This window comes from Athene noctua, chromosome 2 (assembly GCF_965140245.1).
Source record: "Athene noctua chromosome 2, bAthNoc1.hap1.1, whole genome shotgun sequence".
Taxonomy (NCBI): domain Eukaryota; kingdom Metazoa; phylum Chordata; class Aves; order Strigiformes; family Strigidae; genus Athene; species Athene noctua.
The window spans coordinates 11,761,703-11,789,502 of record NC_134038.1 but is presented as its reverse complement, the minus strand read 5'-3'; the positions used below and the strand labels follow the sequence as shown (position 1 = coordinate 11,789,502).

The following is a 27,800-nucleotide window of genomic DNA, read 5'->3' as shown; positions in this document are numbered from 1 at the left end:
ACAGGCACAGAAAACACCCTTTGTTTTCTAAATGAGCCATTGCACTTGGGACTCTTTTAATGGTCAAAATTTAACAGGTGGAACTCCTTATTCTTCTCTCTTTCCCCCTCATATTTCTTAACTAATTAGCAACGAGTCTCTTAAACTTTTTTTCATGTGGCTATTAATCATTCAGGGGCTCTCCATAGCAGGGCACACTCTGCTTGCTGCTGTTTTCCTTCAGCTCATGTTGACTTGTTCTTGCTGCCCTTGGAGAGCAGCCATGGGCTCAGAGTGCTGCCGTCCGTGTTGAGCTGATGCCTTATTTGCTCGGAGCTGGACACATGATCAGCATGCCGTGTTGGTTTGCGTGGGTGATGGAACCTTTGTTGTGTACGAGTAACAGAGTTATTCCTCATAAAGGGATGGGGAGGATGAATGTGTTTCAAGTGCTGGCTCATTACTTGCAAAATCTGGATGTTCTTCAAGGCTTTGCTGCCAACCTACTGCATGACTTTCAATAAGTTATTTAGGGCAAGACCTAAACTGTTGGTGTTAGGCAATACTCGTAGGCAGTCTGCAAGTAAGACCCTCCGATCTGAGGGGGAAGCAAAAGGCTGCTGAGAGCCTGGAGTGCACTGAGCTGGAGCTGGAGGTAGGGTCTTCCTAGCAGGCAGAGTGATTAGCCTTAACAGCCTGGTGCATTTTGAGGATAGAGCCCCAGGAACTGGAAAGTTGACTTTTCAGGCATCTCTCCTGGACACAAGAGATTTAACTGGGAAGCACTGAGATAGTATCTTCGCCTTACATCCAAGGGTGGAAGGTGCTGAGGTTCCTTCATATCATGAAGGAAGATGTTTAAAATGAATATTAATTATCTGTTATTGGTTTCTCAGTTGTCCCAACCCTTATAACCTGAGTAGAAAAGCCCATATCTAAAAAACATGACATGTGCAAGATGCTGGTCATTGAGCTCTTCCATAGCCCTTGGGTCCTGCTGCCATCCAGCTGGGCTTGAAGGCAGGTGAGGGGAGTGATGTGAGTGGTGTGGTGTATGTGAGGTGGGGGACAAAATACAAGGAAGAAAACAAGAAAATGATGGTTTTGCTCATTGGACAGTGAGGACCATTGAGCTCATCTCCCAGGAGAAGTGAACAAAGTACATATTGACACATCCGTGGTGGAGTCAGGACAAAGCTCCAGGCAGAGCATGATGAAGGGCTGGGTCTATGGGCAAGTCTCATTTCTCTGGGGACAGAGATTTATCTCTGTTTGCATGCTCATATTTCACAGGTAATTGGTTTATAGAGAAAACCATTAGCTCAAGGATTTTAGGCAGGTGTTCCTGCAGTAGCGAAATAGGCTTTACAGGCATTTTGAGTGTCATCAAAGTGGCTGAGGTTCACTGTGTAACTCGTGGGATGGGAGTTATTTTGGGGGTTTGAGTCCTTTTCCAAAATGTTTTCATCAGCTCAGGGGGTTGGGTCAGACCTTCTCCAGCTTTGGATCATTTAATGGAGGGGAGTTTAGGGAATAGATAATTTCCTAACTCTGCCCATCACTGGAAAAAAAACTATAAGCAAGGGCAAGGCAATTCAGATTTCTTTTTCCATGAATTAACAGACTTCAGCTGCATCTGCAGATGTGTCTGCAGACTTCCAGTTGCCTTGTGCTGACTTGTGTGCTGGATTTTGTAGTTAACAACCCGAACACATTTCAAAGACACTAGACATATAGGTTATGGTGTTGTCCGGTCCTGTTGGTGGCATCACGACCCAGGTTAGCTTGGATTGCAGTAAGGCTGCATCTTTACTGCAGAAAAGGCAATTTTTATTGTTTTCCCTAGGGAGGAAGAAGTTTTGATTCAAAGCAGGTTTTGTACTTGAGGTGATTTAAATATGATCAAAGTCAGTGGAATTTTATTTAAGATAAACATGTGGTTCTCCTAATCAACCCTTTAAAGAGAGCATCTGGGGAAAGTATAATGGGTTTTTGTATATTTAATTATTCACTTGATTTTTTTTTATATCTGATGACGTTTCTGCTGTTTGAGGATAGATAGGACTTTATTGACACAATTAGTGGATCAAATTATTATCACACCTTTTATTTAATCCTGTGCTATTTGATCTATTTGCTTGAACTTTCATTACTCCTTTGCTTGGTTACATTACACAATGATATCACCTTTCTGTCCTGCTGCAGCTAAAACAAAGCAGAATAAAAAACCCACAACCTTTTGGCTCTCAGCTGCTGTTTTTATTACAGATAAAAAAGAAAGCAGTGTTGAGCAAAGAGCTATTTGAGTTTCCTTGCATTGCTTGCTAGGCAAAATATCCAGGCCTGCCAATGACTGTGTTTGTGTGACAGTTTTCATACCTTAAATAACAAACAAAAATCCCAGCAACTCTATTCCCAGCACAATTAGTAAAATCAGATTAAAAAAACCCAAAAACAAACCCCCCAAAACCCCAGACTATGATGGGTTTATATATATCAAATATATATCAAAATCTTTATGACTAATTCCGTGGGTATTTTGAGCCATTTTGCTAGGATGTGTTTATTTTCTTTGAACATAGAGGTGGGAAGCATGACTCTGCCTGGTAGGAGGTCAGAGAGGCTTGTACACCAGAGCTGCAAGTTTCTGACATGTCGAGGGTAGGATCCCAGTAATGGGCCAGACCTTGGCATGGACTCCTGATGGTGTGATGCTTCTGATGGTGGGTGGACCTTTTCCTCTGAAATCAGGAAGGCAGATGGTCCTGCTGACCTGCTGCCTTATAATGCCTTCCATCCTTTTCTTCCCTGGTGGAGAAAACACCTCACTAGGTTTAGAAGGGGTAGAAAAAAAGGAGTGGAGAGGAAAACTGTCTCATTTCCTCTGACACACATGCAAAAAAAAAAAAAAATCTATTTGTTAGGTGAGAACTTTTTTTCAATTGCTGGCTTGTTGTCCTCCTCTGCTTACATCACCTGGTATCTATGAGGCACCTGGAGGTGGTGGCCCCATGGTATGCTTATGCTCAGTGTAATATTCATTTAAATGAACCATGCAATTTGAAGAAAAAAAGAAAGCAAAAAGGAAAAAACCCTAAAAACTTCCTCCTGTGCAAAAATAAATCAAAAGATACAGGTTTGCACAGGAATAAGCCTTGTCCAACATGGTAAGAGTTGTCATGTAACAGCCTGTCCCTTTCCTCTCTCTGAAGGTCCCAGCCCCATGCTTCCCACCAGTCTGGAGTAATATTTGGAGGAGCCTGGCAGTGTGGTCCTTCTGGTAGCTCCCAAGGATTTTTAAGATGTATGGACCTCCAAAACCCTCTGGAGAACATCGGCTGCGGATAAAAGCATCTGGAAGTTCCTACTGTGTTTTTAACCTTTTTTTTTCTTGGGTCACCTGGTGTTAATTTGGGAAGGAAACCTCTCTGTTCTGAGGATTATAGCAAACAGGTCACTTACTGGAATACTTCCCCTTGCATTTTCTGAAGATGGAGCCATTACTTTACCCCGCAGAAGGATATTTTTAATTCTCCCAGAGCTTTTCCAGTACAGCAGTTCTGTTGTCCAGCAGGTATGTACATGGTTTTCTCATTCAGTAGCCACTTTGCTTTCCTCATCTTCAGGAGTTCAATCATATTGTTCCCTTACTAGTTTCTGCTAAAGGCAAGACCTTCCAAAGTCCTTGGTGCCATGCTCTGAAGGTCGCTTTTCCTTGTTAGGACCCAGTTGAAGATATAAGTTTGTGTGGAGTGGTGGGATCAGCTTCTTCTGAAGGTTTTGATGCCCAGCCTGATCTTCGTGTCTGAGAAAGGGGATAGAGGTGCTCATATCTTCTCTCCTTAGTCCTGCTTCTGGATTGCCCTGGACTCTCAGGCAGCTTTCCCCTGTGTTTGTAACCCACAGCCAGCACTAGCCACGTGTTGATCAGCTTATAGGGCTTTGTTGTCTGGTTTCAGAGGAGATGACATGAGTGTTTAATCCATTTTTCATCATCTTAATTTAACAGTATTTCTGCTGAAGAACGTAATTTTGAGGTTGATTCATCCCATTAAAAAGGAGATGGCTTTAAATTTTAAAATTAAAACTATTTCTATTCAGTATAGATATGGGTGACTCAATAGCTGTAGTGATAACAACCAAATTTGCGTTTTTATATTCATTTACAGTGAGTTAGATGCTTTTGTGAAGGTAACAAGCTTTTTTTCCGTTTTCTCTAATGGAACCAGATCATTGTGTTGGTCTCCGTGGGTATCAGTTTGATGTGAAAGTCATCCTTTTTGGCAGTTGTGCTGATTTGGGTTGAATCTCCTTATGTGTGTTGGCAAATAGATCACTCCTTCTGCAGGGTGGAGAAAAAGTTAACTCTTCTAATCTAGCTTAACTTTATTTATTTTTACTATACAAAAAGCAAGTGCTGAAGGCAAAGCCAAAAAAATGCTTTGCTATACATTTATGCTGCAATCATATCAGCATTTGTAAGACATTAAAAGTTTCATCTTCCTGCTTTGTAAGCATGATTTCGCATCAGATTAAAGGAAGGAAACGGGGGGTAGAGGGTGTGCGGGGGGGAAACAAAATTGGTCGCCTCACCCTTGAATTTTGCTGCGATTCGTAGGCCAAATGGAGATGGTAGACGAAGATTGAGGATAAAAACACTCTTTACTAGCAGGTAAGTCAAGCACTTGCTGTGTCTGTAAGAGAGGCTAGAGTTAACCACAGGGATTTGCACATGGTAGGTGAAAAGCAGCATTGTGCCGAGTTGGTGAGGATGGTCGAGTTGGTGAGGATGGTCGGTGGTCAGCCCCTGTGCAACATGGTCATGTGACAAGACAAGACCTCCAGGGGGACTGCCTGGAGGCTCAGCCCAGCAGTGTCTGCAAGACCCCCCCCCCCCCCCCGTCAGGGAGGATGGAGCCCCCTGGCATCTCTTGCATGGGCTTTGTGTTCTGCTGCAGAGGCATCCCCTGGGACCTGGACTTCCCCCTGCTGAGCTGTGTTCCTGCTTTGCTCATTCAGCATGTTACAGTCTGGCTCAACTGACATAGAAGATGCACTGAAAAATTGTTTTTCTTCTGTACATCTGAAGGCTTTCTCTTGATAGCCAAGAGAGAAGGGCAGTTACAAAATCTGTATTCTGCAGCTGACTCCTCCAGTGACTCCGTCTGTACCTCTGTTGAAATCACCAAATAATTTTATTTGGTTGGGTCCACATATGGAAGATGATAACATTACATACAGTGGTGATTTTCTCTTCTCCCCTAGCTTTTTGACCTTCACCATACAGAAACAATTTACTAAACACATATAAACGCTGCTGACGTTCACCTGGGCTCACCAAGCCATACTCCACTCTTGTTTAGATCTGCTGTAAAATGCTGGTTTGCAACTCAGGTTCGGTACATCTCTGCATCTCAGATGTCGGAGCTGGGATCACCCACTGAGATGCCCCTGGCTTGGGCATGCCAGGATCCCACAGACCTCCCAGTCCTACTGGATGTGGAGGGTCCCCATGCTGGTGGAGCCAGAGGGAAGGCATGGCTGGTCAGTGCAGGATCTGACCCCGGGAGAGCAGACTGGTGGATATGACTGTAGAGCAGCTTCAATGAGGGCTTTGCTCTGAGCCTCCTCCTGGTCCTGTGCACCAAATTAAAAACTAGAAATCCAGATTTGGCTGTGTCTTTGATTTGGGTCTCAGCCCTTCATTCTGAGATAAGAGTTTTCCTTCCTTAACCTGAATTAATGTTCATGGGTGGGCAAGCCCCACTGTGCGGGTTCATCAGGAAAGTTGTTCGGCGCATTTTTCTCACTCAGGAATGCAGAACACAGCTTTCCCAGCACTGAAATTCCTGGTGTTTTATTAACTAGTTCCTAACATCTTCTAAGGCACTTGTGAAAGAAGGATCACTGGCAGTGCGAGCTTTTATCTACAATATAAAGCAAACAACCATTGATATCTAAAGGTTGGGTTTTTTTTTTCAGCCAGCTGTTTGATAAAGACGTTGCAAACCGGATCTCCCACTTGTTCCTGTAAGATGTGTAAAGGTTCTTTGTCAGCAGTGCATTGCAGTGGAATGAGCTTTATCTTTTGTATGTAACTAGGAGCTTGGGTTTTCCTCGTTGCAGGCAAAGAAAAACCTAATTAGACCCCTGAACACTTCAAGACGACTTGAAGCATATGTGCAAAATGTGTTGTTGGTATCCTCCTAGCCCTTGTTGCTTCAGCTTTTAGGAAGAGCATCTCTGTTATTTGATGTGAGGGAGTTCCTGGGTTTCCTCTTGTTTAGCGAGCCAGAAGAGGTGTAATCACCACTTGTACAAAGATCTCTTCATGGATCTTGACTATGACAAGAGTCATTGGCTACAGGTCTGGAGTACAAGCAGTGGTTACTCTCATCCCAGAAAATGGAGCATCAGTTGCTCTGTTCCAGTGGTGCAGTCACTTTGGTGCTTCTCGATATGCCTGTTTGGAGACCAAACAAACCCTGCCCATTACCTGGGTAACGTAGAGCGGCCCCAGTGGTGCTTGGGCCTGTGATGACACCGAGCAAGGAGAAAAGCCATGGTAGAAGTACCTCAGATCTTGGGTTCTTCATTACCCCTTGCAGAGGGGGTCACACAAGGCCTTGCAGGCACCTGAGAGCCTGCTGGTACCTGCGGGTGTCCTGAGAATTAGAGCTTAGTGAAGAACGATGTTTCGGTTGCAAATTTACATCTGTCTTTTATGGGGAAGCAGAATCATCTTGGGTTTTATTCAGAGCCAGTCTCATCCTGCACAGACGTGGGGCAGCTTCAAAGGGAGTGTAATTTAAGGGCTTTCCCCTCAGTCAGTGTGAGCATCCGGGCTGGGGGGCTACCAGGTGCATCCTTGGGTGCTAGTTAAAAGATGAACACCATCAGCATTTAAAATGCTTGCTGGTAAAATAGCAAAGCCTTTCAGTCAGGGTGCAGAGTGTTAGGTCAGAATGTCCTTTAGGTGGTAGGTCTATGGAAAATGCATGTTATTAATTAAAAAAAAATACAGAAAGCTTCCGTTTGGCTGCTTGTGAGGGTAATGTATTTGGGTGTGTGTTTCAAAAGCACATAACTGATTATAAAATTCATGGATGGGCTAAATCGGTATTAACAACGGTTGGATGACAGTGAAAAGCAGCCCTGGCACATTGCAGGGATGTTCTTGTCATGACTAACCCCTCTCACTCTCACCCGAGAGGAATTTTTTAGTGCCCAGCACAGACAAGCACTGAAATTGCAGGTTTGCAGAAGTTTTCAAATGTCTCCCCAGCTGGCAGCAAATAAAGGAATTGCAAGTATTTATTGGTTTAAGGAAAAAAACCCCCAAACCCTCAAAGCTATAAAATAAATTTGACAATGAAGGGTTTTTTTTAGGGAGTCTTTCTTTCTTTATGGTTTTGTGAGTCGAATGTATTGAAACCTGGCAAAGGAAGAGGATTTAATCTACAGATGCCATCTTTTGCTTGATGGTTTCCTGCTTCTAAAATTACTCCCAGTTCTCTGGAATTGGGGCTGAAACTAGTTTCAGCTTTCAGTTTGTGGGCAACCTACCTTACCCACTTCAGCAGGCTGGATTTGCAAGGGTTGAGGGCAGCAAATGCAAGTAAGTGCTTTTAAAGATTCTTATCTTGGCTGCCAAAAGTTCCTTTGCCACTTTTAAAGTATCTACGACTGATTATTTGGATTCTCTTATTCATCTGCTTGGGGAAAATGCTGAAGCCACTGATGCTGAAATTTAGTTCCATCTTTCTTTCCCTTTATTGCACCTTGGGAAGTTTGGAGGAGAGCATGCCCAGGCGAGGAATGCTGATGGACGTGTGCTTATCCTGCTGCTGTTGACCCCGGGACCATGGTTTGGAGGACATTGGCTTTTGCTTGCTGGGCAGTGGCAAGAGCCAACCCGAGCAAAGCAAATCAACTGTGAATCTCAGTCCTTAGGTTATGCTTAAGCCTTCAACCCCTTTTGCAGCATGCATTTTTGCTCCTTAGGCTCTGTCTCTCTCTTGGGGCATTTGTTGACAGCATCTTGGCATGTGCCATTTGTACCCAGACTTCGTGGCCTCATTGCAGGGCATCTAACTGGGGATACCCAAGGCCATATTTCTATTTATTTCTATAAGTAAATAAATATTCATATATTCTTAAAGGTCTGGAATAATCCTGCTAGTATGTGTTGAGTGATCCTCTGTCACTTCATGGTTTTGCTTGGTGATTTATATTGACTAAAGAATCATAGTCATTACTTTCACAATAAAGATCTTTATTAATGTGTGATCTCTACTTTTTCCATGGGTGCCTGCAGCTGCAGGTGCTGACTAACTATGCACAGTAAATACTTAACTATCTGCTGACTTACGGTGCTGCTTCAGGTTGCAAAGAAGCAGGGAACTATCACAAGACGTATCATTACTAAAGCCAGCAAAACAAGAGTATCTGCTTGGCTCCTGAATCCTTTGCGTTGCTTTGAGGGGATCTGCAGAGCTGAAGGTGTCGACAGGCTGTTTTCTTGGGCTCCCATCTGCTGAGCAGCATTATGTGGATTAATATTGAGGAACTCGTAGTGAAATTTATCTCATGCCACGAAAATGTAAAGCCTCCAAAGCTGGCTGGCATCCCAGGGCTGGGAGAGGCCCTTGGAGGGGCCTTTGGTGAAGGTGGCAGGATTTGCAGCGTCCCAAAGCCATGAATGGGATGTGATCTGAAGAGTTTGTAATTAAGTTTTAATGGTTTCTAATTTCGGGCAGCAGACAAAAACTAGCAGGCAGGAATGGCTGCCATGGGGCCAGCCTGCCACTAAGGGAGGGCATCTGCCCAATCTTCTGGTCCTGCGCCATGGATCCCAGTTCAGAAACACAGAATATTGTTTTGGGCAATTCTGTGTTCTGAAGGTGTTTCTTTAACTGGAAGTAAATCTCACACCTATCCTCCTGGCTTTTTTCCCTGGCAGTGTTTTGGGGATCCTTTGGTTTTGCTGGCTTTGCTTTTGCAGGAAACCATCATTGTGCTGCCTCCTTTTTACCTTTGCAGTGTCAAAACCAGGAGGTTAAATTAGAGATCCTAGGCTCCAGCAGCAAAAAGGGGACCTGAGCATGTGCTCTGCTGCCGTGAAATAAAAAAAACCTCTGTAATTTTTATATAAGTTACCATGCATAAATTGGGGGATGAGGCACAGATGCATCCCAGCCGTGGTGCATCTATAAGGTGGACCCCTGCTCACTGTCCAGGTGAGAGATCCGGCTCTAGCCTAGGCTCAGCACCCCAGTTTCCCTGGCTGCAAGGGAGTGCTGGAGGCATTCACTGGAACACTGAGCAATACTGGGACCCCCACACTGCCCCAGCTCCCTGCGGGCTATGAGAGCTTTTGCTGCCTTTCGGCTTGGCCGCCTCCACAGCACAGATGTGCCCTCCTGCCACCTGACGCCATCCTCATGGCCATCACCCTCCCCACCGGTACCATCACTTGGTTTTCATTGAGCTTTTGCAAGGAGCAACTCTTTCTACTGGGGTCCCTGTGCAGTTCTATCCAGGGCTGCATTTACATCAGCATCAGGTGGTTTTCATTTGACCTTTGCCCTCCTTAAAAATTAAATACTGAGGTATTAGGAAGAGAAGTAGTCTCTCAGATAAGCATTTTTTCCCTGCTCTTCTGTAATTCACGGGGGAGCTGGCTTACCCTGCCTGTGGATGACTAAGGAGGAAATTCTTTTTTGGTTAGGATAATGCTGTAAGTTCACTGGATTTTTTTTTTATCATGGGTTTATCACTTCCTCCCTTCAAATTCCTAACTCTCTCTGTGCAAGGCAGGAAAAAAACAAGGGTGACCACAAGTTATGGAATTTGCTTTCTGTGGAAAAGATGCTGAACAGCTAAATAATGCTCTCAGGTTAGACATGGTTTGCATGGGGGATTTGCTTCATGTCCAGTTATATAAACAGACTGGGTAAGAGTCATGAATATTCTAGCAGCTACTGTTTTTCAAATGTGGGTTTTTTTAACGTTGGAGTTAATTAATGCTTGTATCTCTTGAATATAGGTGAGTGTAAGCCCGCTCATCATGCAGATGGGGAGGAGGATTGGATTTATTGCAAGTCTAAGAAGCAGCAGGGTCAAAGTCAAGTTTATGTGTAAAGAGTTTCTGGTTCATCTTGTTAATCTCCATACCTCCCGTTTTTTATAGAGGGGATCTGGTTGTGTGTCTCTAGAGAACACAGATGGAGTTTGGCCAGAGAGACCTTTCCTTTCAGTTAAACACATGTTTATTCTTGCAGTATTTGCTTCCTGGTGGTGTTAGGGTGATTGCACTGTTGATCCTTCTGCAAATGCTTGACAGTGCTGCTGAAAAGCTTTGACACTGCAAAGCATTGTTTACTTGTGAAAGTATTATTATATTTTGAATATCTTTTATTCATCTCTTGTGCTAAAAGTGACATTATATCATAAAATTGCTCTTAGATTTCAGAGCTTTGAGGAAAAGCTGTTTTTTGTCCCTGGCTCCCTGTGACAGTGCTGGGAAGTGATTTACCTTTTGTATCTCTGTAGTCCCCTTTTATGAATTGTGAGTGACAGCAGGAAAGTATAAAAGAGTGCAGAGGAGCTGGTTTTGATGTTCATAAAAGGCTTTGATAAAAGATGCAGCACGTAGACTTGATTTTATTTCCTATTTTTAACTTCTTAAGAGCATAAAGTGCTCAGATTCAATATTTATGTAAAAGGAGAAAGAGGGGGGCTGTATTTCTTCTTTTTTTTTTTCCTCCTTATTTTTCTTTTTCAGGACCAGGTGAATTAAAATAGAAGAGTGTCTCTCTTCCATGCCCCAGTAGAATTTTGCTTTCTTCCATGAAGCATCTGTGTCTTGTCTTCCGTGAAGCATTGGTAAAGCTGACTGCCATGGTGTTAACAGTGTGGATGATGCTGGAGGAGACCAGCTGCGGTTTCAAAGGCTCCTTGGTTGTAGGCTTGTGCCTTCAACCTCCCGATTATGGCTCCAGTGGACCCATCAGCCGTGGTGATGTGCGTGGCAAGGCATGCGCTTCCAATAACAGGTCTCTCCCCCAAGACCTGAAGAAATAAAACATGGGAAAGCCAGGGCAGCTCTTCTCCTTTCTCTAAAAGTCAGATCACAGTAAAGGATCTCTGTAATAAGTAGCTTTGCTTGCTCCATAGAGATGAGAGGCTGTGTGCAAGGCTGGGTAATTGGGGTTTTACGGATGAAGGTGCTTGTCATTGCTTCCAACCTCCATGTTGCAGTCTCCTCTTTAATCTCATCCACAAGCGTGGCTTGTTTGTGATGGGCCTGTGTACCTGTGCATATTCATGTGCATGTGAGCACATCCATAAAACATCATCAGGTGCTTTCCTGTGTGCGTAGGCACACCTGGATAGAAATATGTGTGAGGAGGAGTGCAGGTAGCACATGCACTCATGGCATTGGCATGGCTGTTTGCATGATTGGGTTCTTCATCCATGCAAGGGCCTTCATGCTGGATATCGAGACTCCTAATGATGACAGCATGCAAACCTGACCTTGAGATCTACCTGTTGACAGAAGTGTTCCTCTTGCTTGACACCACATTTTCTGTTTTATTGGGGCGAAATCCCTTGAAACACCTTGTGCTGGAGAGGAGGGATTCTGTTACCACCCAGAGAACCCCAGGACAGAGCAATGTTACAGTCCTACCTTGCTGCAGTGCTGATAAAGAGTTTCTATTGGTGGGATGAGTGTAGTGATAGCTGTCAGTGGTGGTTTTGAGTTCTTCAGTAATGTGCACTCATCTGAGGGGCTGTTCATATCAGATGCTGGGTTTGAAATAGCTGGACTCAGGCAAAGACATACCAACCTCTCGCCCATCTGAGGTGAGTAAGCACTTTCTACTCAGTTTCTCACACAGGAACTTTTATATGAAACCATAAAAAGGAAGGGAATTACCAGCCTTGGGCGGTCATCGGAAGATGCAGACAAGTGTGTTTGCTTGGATGGTGTCTCCCTGCCTCTGCTGTTCCTCTGGGAACGCTTTGCGTCTACAGGGTGAGATGCTCCTTTGGGATGTGTTGGCATAGCACTATGCCTGCTTGATAGCCTTGCCCCTTGTGTGGACCTTCATGGTGGTGAGTCTCCAGTTATTATCCCAAATGGAAGACTCCAGAAGTGTTTATCTGGGCCCACATGTGACTTTATGTGATGAATAAATTGAAATCACCATGTTGGAAGCACAGTCTTAATTTTTTTCTTGGCCCACCCATGAAACTGTGTAACACACGTGCAAGAAGGTTCTGTCATCTTCTGCTGCGTGACTTGTTGGACTTGCCTAGCTTATAGCAGAAGTGTGCTGGCACATATGGGTGTCTTTTCAACTCTGACAGGTTGTCCAGTTAGCCAAAAAGTTGGGGTATCCTCAGTTATTCTGTAAGGTATAGGAGGACTTTGTTGTGCCGTTGGAGTGGACACTGTGGTAAATAAAAAAAGCTGTTGATGAATCCAGGAGAGGGAAGGAACAGGTCAGGATGGGACTTGTTGAGCCAGAGTGACACGGTGCCGTGCCCCACCTGCGGCAGGTTGGCTATACGGGCTCAGACTCTTGGAGGTGTTTGCACTCTGCCTCGGTGCATGCTGTGCAGCAGCTCAGGTCTTGAGTTGCATTTCCAGAAGCAATCCAGGCACCTCGCTGCGAGTTGGGGAGGAGTGGGCTCCAGAGCACACCAGGGGCTCACCAAAACCTGGGGCTCTGTGGCATTGAGCAGAGCTGTGCCAAAGCATCTGATGAAACATGGACCTTGGCTGGCAGGAGCTGCTGTTCCTCTGCTTTTGAAAGAAGCTGGGAAAGATGCCCCAAATCAACCATCAGAGAAAATGTCCAGATTAAGGATCTGGTAAGCATCAGGGTCCCCTCTGCTGTGTTTTCAGGCTCTTCTGTAATCAGCTGTCATTTCTAGATCTGGGCATATTGGAGTATGGATTGAAACTTAAACAAACAGTGACTCTTCTATAAATATTTAGCTCACACTGTTTAGGAGCTGCTGGGAGCAGGAGACAAAATAAATTTAAAGTTCATGACTTTCTAAAGAAGCTATAAGAGGATGGCACTCTGTCACCAGATTGGCTGGCATGTAGGTTTTGAATAGCTATTCCTCCTCTTTCTCCTTTCCTGAAGAAAAGGATGTATTTAAGCATCCTTTGCAGAGACATGAGGTTGCACTCTTGCAGTGTTTACAAGGCTGCATTGGGGATTCGGTCAATGCTAAAGTTGTTTTTAGCTTGGCTGGTATAGCTGGGTGTGCAAGAAGAGCTGTGATACGGAGTAAGCGGATGATGTTCCCTGGCCCTATTCATCTTCCTTTGCAAATTTGGACTGATCATCTGAAGTACATACATCTGTGTGGAAGAGGAGGATGTGTTTCTGAGTGTGTGCTTTTATCTGGCCACCGCGATACCAGGGCAGCAGCTTGCGCCTGGGCTGGCTTCAGATGAAGGAGCTGGGGTCCCTGGTGGGGCTTGTGTAGACAGCACTAAATCTTGGGCTGCCACATTGTTCCAGCTCTTTGCAAAAGCCTCGATAGTGAGGTAGACCTATCCCTGTCAGCCTTTTTTGCCTCTTAAATATGAAGATAATATCCTTTCTGTACAAGAGCTCTTGCAAGAATGGGAAAGAATGAAGGATGCTGATAAGAAATGCTATCAGTAGCTGAGATGGGCAGAGGCATGCATGCTTTGAGTAAGCAGGGAACTTGACGGTGCACAAGAGTCTGGAATTGTTGATTACAAAGAAAAAAGATCAATCACTGATTATTTTCTTTTTCTTTCCCCTTGCTCTTCTAATGCAAAGTACTTACAGTTGGACTAGATGATGGTTGTAGGTCCCTTCCAACTCTCCTCTCCCTCTCCCTCTCCTCCCCTCTCCTCTCACAGTAAATATTTGTCATGCCCTGTGAGATGCTTTGCAACTCCTTGCACCACCCCTGCCCCTGGTTGCAGTATCCTGGCTGTTTCTGTACCAGGATGCTCAGTGTGCCCTGTCCCTGTGGTTGACTGCTTTGCCTGGAAGATTAATGGCAGACGAGCAAATGCAGGGGAAGGACGGGCAAGAAAAAGGTAAATTCCTCATTTGCCAGCTTGTTGAAACCACTTTCGGGGTTTGAGAGAAAATGTCAGTGTTTTAGTTGGAGGTGGTGGAGAGCTTGCTGGTTTTTCTCTTTCAATAGTTTCTTTTAGTGCCCTTCCTAATTTAAAAGGAAGGGTTTAAATTATTAATGTTTTACCTCCAAAGCAGAGGGATTCCAAAGCCTTTGGCAGATCTCTGCTAAAGCATCTAACTTAAAAAAGAGCATCATTCCTTTTGCCAACTCCGTCTTTGACAGAAGCCCCTCCTTGTGTCCATGAGAAGCACTAAATCTGCAGAGGTGGACAAAGAGCTTGATTTATGTAGAGAGCAATTTTCTCCAATGATGTTTGGCCAGAAAACATAAAGATGATAATGATTTTTATTTTTTGGCATAGTCTTTGCAGATCTTTGTGTTTCTGCCTGTTGCTGAAGTAACAGTCTGCCACGGGTGAGCACCAGTGCTCAGTCTGGGATGCTTGGGTGCTCCCTGCGAGGGATGGGTGCCCTTACCTGGTCATTTTGGCCCCAGTCCCTTCAGCATCCTGATGGTGAGAGACAGCTAAGACTTCAGATACCGATCCTCACCAAAGCTGTAGTTAGAGCTCAAGCCTTCCATTAGATTTATGACACATGTGCCTGCTGAACCTCCCCATTCACTTTGAGTATTTGTCCTGATTTTGTACCAAATCTCCTTCTTGCTACTTGAACGCAAGAATAAAGTATTATAACTTTTGCTTGGGGCAGCTGTCCAAGGGATATATTGGGATACACTTGGCCTTTGAAAAAAAGGACTTTAGTCTCCAGCCCTGTCAGTCCCTCTGGCTCCTGGAAGTTTTCCTTCCAAATGGTTACTTCAAACCTCAGTGAAGAAGTTTGTGTTTTTTCAGAGCTATGATTAATGCCATTTTTACGCTTCGTTGCAAAATGCCGCACAATGAATGAGACCAGCAGGGTGGTGGTTTATGGGTGGGAGGAAAAATAAAAATCATCAAACAAATGCTTTCAGATGCTGTTTTGGAAGAGTGATGTGTGTATGCGTTATATAATCTCCTGTAAACTCTGGGGTTGCATTCCTATTAAAAGGAAGGGGGAAAAAAGGCTTAAACCTCATCTATGGAAAGAATGTCAGAAATAGTAGGGAAGTTTAATAATTATGGTCTTTTTTGTACCAGGTCAGTGAAAGCTAATTTAATGTGCAGGATTGCAATGCAGTATGTCTTTACAGTTCCAGAATCACAGCGTGGTTGAAGCTGGAAAGCTCTGGAAGTCACCTGGTCCAACCTCCCAGCCCAAGCAGGGATACCAACCGCTGCCCAGGACTGTGTCCAGATGGCTTTGGAATATCTCCACAGATGGAGACTCCACAACCTCCCTGGGCTAGGTGTGCCAGTGCTTGGTCACCCTAATAGTAAAATTAGTCATAGTGCGTTGTATTTCAGTGAGTCGGTCAGAAGTTCCTGCTTGTTCCTGGTGCTGCTTGGAAAGTTTGTGTTTGTGTGTGTGATTTTGGGTCAAAGTTGGCTTGAGTGCGTGGGGTACATGGGTCTGCAGCTGAACCCCATGACTTGGGCTTGACAATGCTTGGTTGGGGCTTGGGAACCAGTTGGGCTTGGCGCAAGGTGCTAAATACGGTCCCCTCGCCAGTGTGCAAGGAGGCTTGCTGGTGATGGCGGGGTGTCTGAGAGCTTGTGGTCCCTCTGGTTTGGTTTTGAGGCTGGGTCTGTAGCTAGCTCTGCTGACTTCCGTACCCTTTCCTTTGACACCATCTACCTATTCCCAGTCAGTGAGTCACTTATCCACAGAAATCTGGGACTCTTTTATCAGCATAAAGTGAAGCTAATTACACCTTTGAAGTGCTCAGCATCAGTGGACTTGCAGCATCAGGTGCTCCCTGAGAAAGCCCGGTCTTGATGGCAGATCCAGGGAAAAGAGGCCAAGGGGTTTACTGTGGCTGTGTGCCCAACGTGTCCCCATTTTGGGGACACAGAGGATGCTAGCGCATGTGAAAGGTCACTTAAACTCCTGTGGGGACATTGAGGTCAGCACAAATTTGCTTCCTGGTGGCTTTGTGTTTGTGGAGAACAAAAGCGTGCTTCCCTCACGTGTGGAGAACAAAAGCAAAGTCTAAGACTCTGCTCAGGATCTGGTTCCTCTGCTTGGTCTCTAGTGCTTCCTTCTGTCCTCCTTCATGGAAAACAGTAGCCCTTGTTTGTTGTTCTTGGTGCATTATTTTTCTCTAAGCCACTTTTTTTGGGTGCCTTTTCAGTTGCTGATAAGTAATGGGAGATTGGCAGGAATGAGATGATGGCTCCCAGCGAACGCTCCTGCTGTCCACAGACGTGTCCCATCAGCATATTTGGCCCTCGTGCCAGTGAGAGGGGTGTTTTCTCATTAAAAATAGACCACAGACAATGCCACTTCCCGAGGACTGTGATTTATCATTTAATAACAAGTGGTTACTCATTTCCTTCGGAAAACTTTCTGGAAGTGTTATTTTGCTTTCTCCTCTTGCTTCCTTTTTTAAAAAAATTTCGTTCAAAGCCCTGCATTACCATTCAGAGTCACTGTGTCTGTTATATGAAGTGTTGCCTTTTCAAGTGGAAATCATATTTATGATTTAAAGATCAGGAAAAAACAAGTCTTAACCCTTTAGGCGTGAGCTTTTCTTTGTAAGCTCCTGCAGCCCTGAAGTCCTAGCTCAGCCAAGGGAAATAGCAACAGAAAGACGGCTGGGTAGGTGAGACTTGAAGAAAAACGGTGGTGCTTATCCTGAATGTGGAATGGATGATCTGCTTGATCTGACTTTAAAGAAAATTTTAAATAACTGCTAAAGTCATATCATCTGAGTTGCCAGCTCTTACCTGTCATACCTCCTGGTGTAGCAAGTTCTTTTGGAGGATGGAGGGCTCACGGAACTACTAGGCAAACTCATAACAAGTCTGGTATTTTAGTGACTTTACCAAAAAAAGTGCTGAAAGCTGTTCAGTAGTTCTTGAGGAAATCCCGACAGCTTGGTAAACGAACTCGGGAAATGTGCTGAAGATGAAATCATCGTAAGTGGGTACTTAAGAAGCTAAAAGAAGTGGTTCGCTGTTGGATCAGGAAGGCATTTTGAAGATCAGTAACAGATTGGCTGGTAGACTTCAGAGGGTACGGAAGATGAAATGCAACAAGAGACTTGCAAGTACTTTAGGTGGTAGCATCTTCTGTTACAGTTGTGTCAATGAGCTGCAGGGGTGGTTTGAAGACAAGAAAAATAAATTCAGTAAAGACAAGTGCAAAGTTCTTATGGAAATTGGATGCACATACCCAAAATGAGCAGTAACAGGTTAACTGAGGAAAGGGATCTGGGAGCTGCAGTGAATCAAGCTGATTGTGAATCAACGGTCAGATGCTGTTACAAGAAAGGCAGATCTTGAACAGCCCGCCAAAAAATGGAAAAGGTAATAATAGTTCAGTCTTGGCTGTCATGTAAAACCTTGCTTGAAATACAACATCCAGTCTCAGTCGCTCTATTTTTAATATGAAGGCAGGTGGCTTGGGGAAATGAAGCTTGTGTTTGGGAAACTTCACTTAGGAGAAATAGCTGGAAAATTTGAGTATGCTAAACCTAGGGGAAAAGAGCAATGCATGTATCAGGCCATGTCAGGCCATGGTTTGATGGGATGCTATCTTGCTATCTTCAGCAGTTAATTTTGGAGCCAGGTATCTCTGTTCTCCTGGTGTTGGCTACACTGTGGCTCACCATATGGTTGGTTGTGTAGCCACAACCTGTATGTCCACACTGAGTTGGGACAAGCAACTTTTGGTAGTATAGAAAAAGCTGAAATATATTCCCAAAATTATTTCAAAACATGGCTATGCAGTTTTGCCTGGATGGCAACCGGAATGCAGGAGAAACGAAGGAGGGCTGGGAGAGGAGAGGTGGTTGAGCACCTGGTAGACTTGAAGGGAGCATAGCAGATTTGAGACATCCAGGAAGGTGGTGTGAGCAGTGCCGCACCCACTGTCTCTCCATGTCTGAGGACAGGACTGGAAGAAAATTGCATACAGGGAAGTGCTTCTTTGGATGCTGTCTTCCAGTGCATCACCTCCATCGTGCCTGGTAGCAGTGGGGTAGGCTGGCATTTCTCAAAGCATAGGTTCCAGCTCCTGGTGGTGGTGGTGAAGGAGAATGAGTGATGCTGGAGCTGGCCCAAAAAGCGTTAGAAGCCGCTCTGTTAGCAGCACAACAGCCCTTCCTGGATGGTGGGGTGAGCGGTGCTCGGCGCTGGGAACTGCAGCCAAGTTCTTCTTCCTTCTTGGCAGCGCTGTGCCGGTGTTGCCTTGGAGAGTGGCTTGAAGGCAAACAAGCCAAGGGAGAGTTCAGGGCTGGGTGGCTGTTTGATGTCCCTTCTGGCCCAGCGTTTCTGCAGTCCTTGCATCCAGATTTTGGTGTAGCTTCTGCCCTTGTCGGTCCCACTGAGGACGAGTGTCCCAACACCTCCTGATGTTCTGAATCCAAATTTCTGACATCACTGCATTTCACTTGGTTTTTCGTCTCTTGGGAGTAGTTTGGTTGACCACAAATTGGTCACTCTGTGCTGTGATGCAAGCTGATGATTACCTTCCCTGCAGATGCTAAACCAAATACCCCTGCAACTGCTGTCTGATGGTGATGTTACTCGGCTGGTGATTGCAACCAGTGAGAATGTTCTGGAGCCATGCAAGCCTAGATGATTCAAGCTGATACTTATGCTTATAATTAAATGATAAATGCCTGGTCCATTCTGTCCTACCAGCTGTACCCCCTAGGGAAAAGAGGGGTTTTACTGCAGGAAGAAAGGATATTCTGGTATTGGCTGTTTGATAATGAGAATGCATAGCATCAAAGCTGAAACAGTGTGTGCTGGGTTTTGAAATCACAGGAGGATATAAAAACGCCTTGAAGAGGAAGATTATAGATAGGTGGGCCTACTGGATGTGCCTGGTCTTTTTTTGTAGTCTGCAGAGCTTTCCTCAGTGGTTTGCAGGGTTCCCTTGCCTTGATGTATCACTGCACATCACAGAGCACAGTGTCTCTGCCTGATATCTTGGAGGATGTAGATGTGAGCCTTGCTAGGAAGCTCTAGGCTTCAGTTCTAGCTTAGTTGATGCTAAAATTCCCCTGGATAAAAAAAATACAAATGCTTGCTATGCTTGTTTGTGATGTGTGACATGCTAGCGCTGAATCTGACTTGTGTTAATCTAGGTTGCTTAAAAAATAAAAGCAGCATAGTAATTTGGCTTAAAAAAGGTACAGAGAAAGTGAAGAAGAGAACAAGCAATTTGATATTCACTGCCTTTTCAAGGCTAACAGGCTGGGGCTTACACTGGGAAAAAGTCAAATCCCCAGGCAGTTCCTAGACACCACAATATCAAAAGGAGTGATCACCAAATGTAGTTTGGTGTAGCAGGGCTGGTGTGGCAGGACTGTTGATAGCAGAGCTTCAGAGCTCTTCAATACAGTCAGTCAAGTTGTAGTGACATCTCGGGGACATGTCTTTGGACACGCAGAAAACCCATCTTCTGCACAACACATTGAGTGTTTTGGGCGATGCTGAAGGTCTTTATTTTCTCAAATGCTCAAAAGGGGCACGGTGAGCCTTGAGCACTGGGAGGTGAGCTTTTTTTTCTTGATGACTTCTTCCATGTTTGTACTTCTGGAGCACACAGAATAATGTCTCTGGGCTTGCTCTGTCTCTTCCTTGGTTTGCTTCTGCTCACCTTCCTTTGACCACTTGTTTCCCCAGCTGCCCAGTGGATTTTTGACTAGGATTCCCTTCTGCTCCTTTCCCCACCTGCTACCTTCCTCACTGCTCTGTTACCTCCCAAAAATGAGAACAAAGGAGAATAAGCACCTGGGGGGTGCTGAGCCCGGCTCCAATGTGGTGATGGGTGGCTGGAGGGGAGTGCACTGGCCTTGAGATCTGGGGCAGGCTCACTGCTTGCAGAGCCGCTGTGGGGAGCCTGTATCCAGTTGGTCACCCTTTTTATACACAGGCGTGCTATTTGCTAGCATCACCTTTGCTCTGCATTTTCTGGGTGTTTCTCTGTGCAATAACACACGTGTCATATTAAAAAAAATTAAATGAAAGTAGCAGAAGCTGTGAGGCTTCTGGGTTGGGTCACTGCCTCTGCCTGGCCAGTATGGGAAGAAGCTCCTCCTGCAGAGCTGCAGTGACCGAGTCCTCTGGCAAACAGTGCTGCCTGTGTGCAGCCGGCCAGGGCACCTTGGGGCAGCACCAGCTCTGGGTCTGCGCCGAACCTTGCCCCGGTCCATCTAATGCACCGTTGTGGCTGCGAGTCCTGCTCCTGGGCTCACGTCAGAACCTCATTTGGGAACCTGTCTGGAGGATGGGGTCGTGATGCCCTGGCACACCACTGTGCTTGTGTTAATGAGTCCATGGGGGTAGTCCTGGCGGCTGTGTCTACTGAAATCTCTGGCTACACACAGCTCTTTTGCCCAGATCTTGCAAGTGTCAGGGTTGTTGCTGGCTCTTCTAACCCGCTGATGCATTCTGGTTTCTCTCTGATGCTCCCTGTGTTTTGGCTGTCTCCTTCCGTAGACTTGCACCCCTAAATCGTTATGTTTTGCTGATTGAGGATGCCAATTAAACTCAGACAGCAGAGTGAAAAGAATAGGCTTATTTTAGTGTTAATAATTAAAGGATATAACCAAGTAATACAGAAAATAAGCAATATGAAAAATACAGAATAGTACACTTAATTATTACTACATACAGTTAATTATAGAGAATAAGCAAGGCAATGCACCTAATCATTACTACGTGATGGGGAGAATAGTGATTAAGAAAGATACATCACCATTTGCATCGTTACCAACATCCAGATCTGCAGTCATTGCAGAGCCCCGGTTGCAGCAAGGATTTGGAGAACCTTTCCCTGCAAGTGGGAAGTCCTACGCCATGCATCCATCTGTAGCTGAGGGTCCAGCCTTATATACCAAAAAATCAGCAAGTCACAATAACTTGCACTTTTTTTTGAGCGGAAACATCTTGTTTCATCCTCCTGTTGGATTCTACCCAAAGCCTGGCCAGGGCTCGGGGGAGAGAATCAAGGGAGTTTCTAACAAGGCCAAACACTTGGGTTCTCAGCCTTGAACAAGGCTAAACAAGGGAAGTTGGATACGCATTCTCAGAACATTTCATTCTCACTACTGTTTATATTTTGTCTAAGCTATATCTTTCACTAGTGAGCATACATATTTCATTAATGATCAGATACTAATAATAAACTCTAATGGTAATACAGATTTAGTAATTAGCAGATACTAATAATGGATAACATTTGGTTGTGAGGTTCATCTAGAGGTCAACTTTGTTTCAGGGCCTATTATTAAGGCCCTAGCACTTCACATTATTATCAGCATGTTTTAGCAGCGTTCCCGCTGGCATATGTGCTCTTCCTCTCTCTGCTTGGGCTTGAAAAGCCACGTGGAAGAGTCTTGCTCATGGTTGGTCCAGGGGAGACCTCATGTCTGCATTTGTCCTCTACCCACCCATGTCTAAGGGGCAGAGGGATGTGTCAGAGGTGCAAGTGGGTCCCCAGGTTTCCCTCTCACATCGCCCTTGGCCTGCACTGCTGGTGGAGAAGAGCCATTACGGTTTCCCTGCCAGCCAGCCCCAGGCCCATGGCAGTCGTGGTGGTGGGGCACACGAGCCTGAGGAAGCTCCTGTGCTTGGAGCCCACATGGCTGAGGAGCCCTTGAGCTCTTCGGGGGAAACTGGTGGTTACAGCAGCGTTCTATGCTTTGATTCAGGTGAAAGAGGGAGTCTTGTGTTAACCTATAAAATGTTCACTTTGGGAATGTGAAGGTGGAAGGGGCTGGCAGTAGTCCAAGCTATGTGTTTCACAGCCCCTATCAGTGGGTATCAGGTAGCAGAAAAGCTGCCTGTCTGGGGCAGCATCCATCTCATCTCTGCCTGCCTGCTCCAGAAATTGTTCCTGGAGGCTGTCTTGGAAGCATAATGATGGCAGGAGGAGTAGGATGCTGGACCCCAGAGTGGGAATCATCTGATACCTGTGGGAAGATGTTTAATGTTGTTATTCTTCCCTTGATGCCTTTGTCCCAGGGCTTTTGGTGCTGCAGGGTGTGCTGAGCAGGTAGATACCAAACAGCATTTGAACCCAAATGGATCATCCATCCTCTCATCTGTTCTCCTGTGAAAGCATCTCTTGGGCTAGTTCAGTGCCTTGGCTGGGCGATACCCACGTGGGGCATCCCCACTGCAGAGAGCTCTGTGTCATCCTCACGGGACGGATGCTTGTGTGTGCAGGTCTACTGTGGCTTTGCTTTCACCAGCTCATCTCCGAGTGCACTTGCTCAGGGCAAGGCGTCCGTGTGCCAAAAGCAGGGAGCCTCTGCTGGCAACCACCAGACAGTGATGGATCAAGCTCTGCTCTCCACAGACCAAGCTTTCTCTCCTTGTTGCTGTTCTCCAATTTTCCACTCAGCTCCCTCCAGCTCCGTGGCTGGGGGCTGCCAGTGACTGGCCCCAGGTGAAGCCTTGTCCCAGCACCTTCCTTCACTCTTCTACCCTGCTTTTCCCTCCGTGTCTGGCTGCTGGGTTGCTCTAATCGACTTTGGCTTTTGTCCCAGGAACAGCCTCTCAGTACGCACAAACCAGGAAGGCTAAAATAACACTTTAAAATTATTAAATAAATAGTGATTGGGCTCTGTTTAAATGGGAAATGCAGCTTAGTTTGTTAAAAGGCTTTTTTGTCCTGCCTTGGACGGGGGATTCAGCTGGGCGTGTGTGTGTGTGAAGCGTTTCTTGCAGCTTGTAATCTGAATGTCATGGCCCCAAGTGGGCAGAGAAGGGTTATGTGACTCCAAGTTACTAAACACTTACAGTAAAAGTGTAGTCATCCTGAACCTCATCCAAAGAGCTTTAGGGTTTTTTTTGTTTTTTTGGTTTTTTTTAAAACTTTTTTCCCTCTGTCCTGGCAGGATGCTGCTGCGTCACTTGCATTCTTCACCCTGGCTGCCTTGTTGGGAAGGCAGAAATCCTGCGAGCCCAGCGGTAACTCTTTCCAGGCTGCCAGCAGCGGTCCAGGCACCTATATCCCACTTCATTCCCTCTCCAAGAGCTTTGTGCTTAGTGCAAGTGCATCCCTTCTCCCCCAGCAGAGGAGCAGCTGCCCTTCAGGCAGAGGTGCCCATCTTTCTGAAACACAAAAACCCCTCATTTCTCTCGCATCTTTTCAGATCTTGAGCTAAAATAGAATAGCAGTTATTGTCATGTGAGAGAGTGAGGATGGAAAGCTCTGGATCAGTGTTTGGAAAATGCCCAAAGAGGAGCGCTGCTGCCAAAGGCTGTGCTGAGTGGGAGCAGGGATTGACTTGGGTACCAAAATGTGTGTGTCAGGGTGAGAAATGCATTTCTCTGGAAGGACATGAAGAACTGGCCACTTCTCAGCACACAGTTCCCTCCTGAGGCTCATCCTGTGGGAGCCTGGAGAGGTTACACTGGGGTTGGTTGTCTTCTGTTCCTTGGTGCTGCTCACATGCAGAATATATTAGTGTCTTTCCCAGGCAGCTCCGAAGGTATCCCAAGGCTCGGTCCATTGGAAAGAAAGCGACGCTCTCGAAGATTGTGCTGGCAATCGCCTCTCTTAAGCACTGAAAGGCGCCCCGCTGCAGTATTTTGAACTTGAGCAACCTGATCTAGTGGAAGGTGTCCCTACCCATGGTGGGGGATTGGAACTAGATGATCTTTAAGGTCCTTTCCAATCCAAACCATTCCATGATTGTATGATTTTAACAAGGGATACGGAAATCGCTGTTGCAGCTGGGGTAGCGGTCGCTGCTGGCAGCGGGGCTCTGCGCCGGGGAAGGCTGGGCAGGCAGCGTGTGAGCAGTGAACCATCTACACCCTGCAGAGCTGTGCGCTGGGGGTCGGGTTCTGCTGCTCTTTGCAAGTGAAAAAACGGTAACAGCAAGTGGGTTTCTTTATAGGTCATTAATTGTACAGTCAGCTCTCCCCTGGCTTTCAGAGGGACTGTCTCGTGAGGAGTGGTTTCCACACCGCCTCCATGGAGGTGCCAAGGCTCTGTAGTACAGGAGTGAGCTGCAGTCCCACCAGGTACCAGGGCATCCACACTGTACAGAGCCACAGGGATCCAGCTTTTTTTTTTTTTTTTTCCTGGGTTACACCTTCCCCCTGGCTCTCCTTCACTCATGGTGGAGTTGCACGGTCTGCATCTGGACTCCCCTTTCTCCATCGCTCCTCGCTGCAGCACTGCTCATTTGGGCGCTACACTGGGACCTGCTGCTCTTTCAGGCTACTCTCCATTTTTTTTAACACATGGATTATTCCAATCCACTGTTCTGAATAGTAGAAACTTGTCTGTGTTTTGGGAGACAGTTGGGGGAAAAAATAACCTTTACTTCCTGTAGTAGGAATTGCATGAGTCAAAATTTTACATTTTCTTCTTCAGATGCCCAGAGCTGTTCATGTAAGGATGAGCTGTGGGTCAGAGAGGGGCTTTGCCCTTCTGCCACACCACCTGTGAGGGCTGCAAGTGTGGTCTGTTTGTCTGTCTGAGATGTGATGAGAGCAGAGTAGAACTGCAGTCATGGCCTGAGCAGGGATACCCAAAATTAACATTAAAAGGAAAGGAAGGAGTTGTCTGAATGCAACATGCAAGCCTTTAATTCTTTGTGATGGTGATACCCTGAGCCTGGTTATCTTGAGCATCAGTGTTGCTGCAGGGATGGAAACAGCTGATTTTGTATGGGAAGAGGAAGGTTTGATAGAAGGTATAATAATATCTCTTAGATGTTTTATTTTCCCCTTTTCATCCCAAACTGTAAGTGCAGAGTTTCCTCCACTTTGAATGGGTCTTTTTATGTTGGCCCGCCTTTTAGATGGGGTAAAATCATGTTTCTTCAATATATAAAATGAATCTGTCAGCCTGGTGTTGTACTTCAGCCTCCCAAAGAGACAAGCAAGCATAAAGCAAGAAGATTCACTGCATACTAAAATGCTCCACTTATTAAAAAAAAAAAAAAAAATCCTCTGTGAACATCCTATTTCGACTCTGCAATAAAACTCACCGGTCAGTAAACGGTGGATCTGCTGTTCCCATGGAGAAAGGCAGTTGCAGACTTAAGAGGTTGCTGTGGGAAAGGGAAGAAAAAAAATAATCAAAAAGATCCACTCTTGGCCTTGCAAACAAAGGTTGCCTTGGATTGCGGTCACATGTTGCAGTTCAGCTGATCTTGCTCATGCCAAAAGGGGAAAGATTTTTCTTACTTGCCTGAAGCCCACTGAACTGGTTTAGGGAATTAATTAGCAGAAAATTACTCACCTTTTTTATTCCCCAGCTAGTTTTCTCTTAGAACTGATTGCATTACATTGACTCACCAGGTCAGGGAAGCCAGGAGGAGCTGGGACAGGACTACCTCCTTGATGATACATGGCCATTGTGTGAATTTAACTGTGATTTAAAATTGCACCATCAACAAATGTCTTCTGTTTTTTCCCTGTTGAAGATGAAGGTGTCTCTCAGGTACCCAAATCTGGGATGCCGCCAAGCTTTGCAAATCATACCCAGTGGCCAAGTTGCATCAAGAATATCAGGGCAGAACCACCTGAAAGAACATTTGGGGGTTAATTGCAACCCCCAGGCACATCAAATGAACTGATAAACTGGTGTTGGTGGAAACCTCACTGTGCATTGTGTCTGTATTCAGTAAATACTGTTGGCCAGGTCAAGCTCCTTCTCTTGGGTACACCCCTCTGTGCGTGCTGAGGGGAGATGTTCAGGAGACCCTCCTATGGCTGGACGTCATGTGGAATGACACAAAATCCACTGCTTTCTCTTGGTTGGTAGTTAGGTAGGTGTGTATGATACATGCATTATACATGGCTTTTTGGGGCAAAGCCAGCATAACAGGTTTAGCTTTCCTCCTGGGTAGTTTTCTCAGGGCTTATTACTTTTGATCTTTTTAAAGTGTATGAGGTCCCTCAGTTTCAGAGGGTACTTCTCTGAGAGGTATGGTCTCAGCAGAGCCAGGTATTAAAATGCTTTCCAGGATTTTGTCACCTTGCCCATGTGTGTACTGGGTCTGGAGAGCTGCCAGGCTCCAGTCCCTGTGAGCACCACTGCCCAGCTCAAACCAGGCTCTTGCCTCTGCAGTACCCCATTATCTTTAATTATTGGGGGAAGAAGTCAAGTATACCTAAGACCCCAGACCTGTTCATTTTGAATGGGCTGGTGGTTATTTTCTCTTTTTTTTTTCTTTTTTTTTTTTTTTTAAACCTGGAAGATTATGGATTAGGGCTGCTGAATTAAAAAAAAAAAGGAGTGATAACCAAATTTAAAAAAAAAAAAATAATTATGATGAAAAGCATATTGCTGTTTCTTGGGTGAGGCAGAACGAAATACTTGCCACTTCCCAAGTTTCCTGTGCTCCCTTGTGGCATCACACGCTTTGTCTGCAGCGCCCTTTTCCAGAGATGAAAAGCTTTGGTGCATGCTCCCTTCGGGGCAATGTGGATTTCTTCTCAAAAATCTCAGTTCTAGCAACCGGTTTTATAAATGCCTAAAAAAATGAGGCTTGTACCTTATCTCTTGGGAGATCGTTGATGGATCCATTTCTCAGAAAGATATTTTATTCAGTCCTTTAATGCCATGCCACTCCCTTCATTCAGATGCCTGGAGTCTTTTATCACGTCTCTTACTCATTGCTTAGCCAAGTTGAGCATATTTAGTTCTTTTAATCTTTCTTCCTAAGTCAACTGTCTTTAATCATCCTTCTTGATGTCAGAGCGTTTGATGCCCACTTTTACGGAAAATAAGCCTAGGTGGTTTTTTTTGGTGTGTGTGTGAATTGCTTGGGAAAGGTCCCAGGAGAGCATCCATAGCTCCATGGCCGGTTGCCCAGACTCATGCCTGGATTCCTCAAAAGCTCCTTCAAACATCTTGGTGTGGGTGCCAGGGAAGATTTCTGGCTTACCTTGTACGCCATTGCACTTGGCACCCTCTGGGATTAATTAATGTGTTTATATGTTGAGTGTGGGCAGCAACACCCCCCCAAGATGTTTCATGGGTTGGGTTTCCAGGGGCAGATTTCTCTGGGCATCTGCAGGAGGGTGCAGGTGCTGATGGTGTTTATGGAAAATGGGCCCAGAAAGGTTACCATAACCTACGTTTCCTTCCTGTACCCACCAGCAGCAAGAGCAAGGGAGATGTTTAATTTACTTCTATGACCTTAAAAGCAAAGCCTGGTGGTGATCAGATGTTTTTAGGTGCCCGTGTTGCAGGTCAGGGCAATGTTTCTAGGCACTGCCAGTGATGGTGGACCCTTCTTACTGCAGGTATTGGTGCAGTCTTTCATGAGTAATTAATCTATTTTGCACCCAAAAATATCATTCAGAGCTTCTTAAATCAGTTTGAAAGTAAGGATTGCTGCTAGCTGTTACCAAGCTATGCACTGCATCCTTTCAGGGCAGTCTTCAAACTTGGCTATCTGAAGTTTAGTGACTCCTTTCCTGCATTAAGATGTCCGAAATTCCCCCCATGTACCTTCTGGAAAACTTTTTTTTTCAGTGGGAGCTGTTTCAGAAAGCCTGGCTGAATAATTTTCTTAAAATGACCAAGCTCAGATGCTGACTGGAAGGGGTTAAGGCACTGGGTCTCCAGGTTTTCTGGGTCTGGGCC

At 45.4% G+C, this 27,800-nt stretch overlaps 1 long non-coding RNA gene across 6 annotated transcripts in view; it reads left to right on the top strand.

The window, feature by feature from the left end:
• LOC141957265 (uncharacterized) overlaps nucleotides 1-27,800 on the top strand; it is a 78,619-nt gene that overhangs the window by 38,874 nt on the left and 11,945 nt on the right. For all 6 annotated transcript variants that reach the window (XR_012633092.1, XR_012633095.1, XR_012633093.1 and 3 more), the window contains one exon: nucleotides 3,192-3,553. This is a non-coding gene — a long non-coding RNA (uncharacterized LOC141957265). The remainder of the gene's footprint in view (nucleotides 1-3,191; nucleotides 3,554-27,800) is intronic.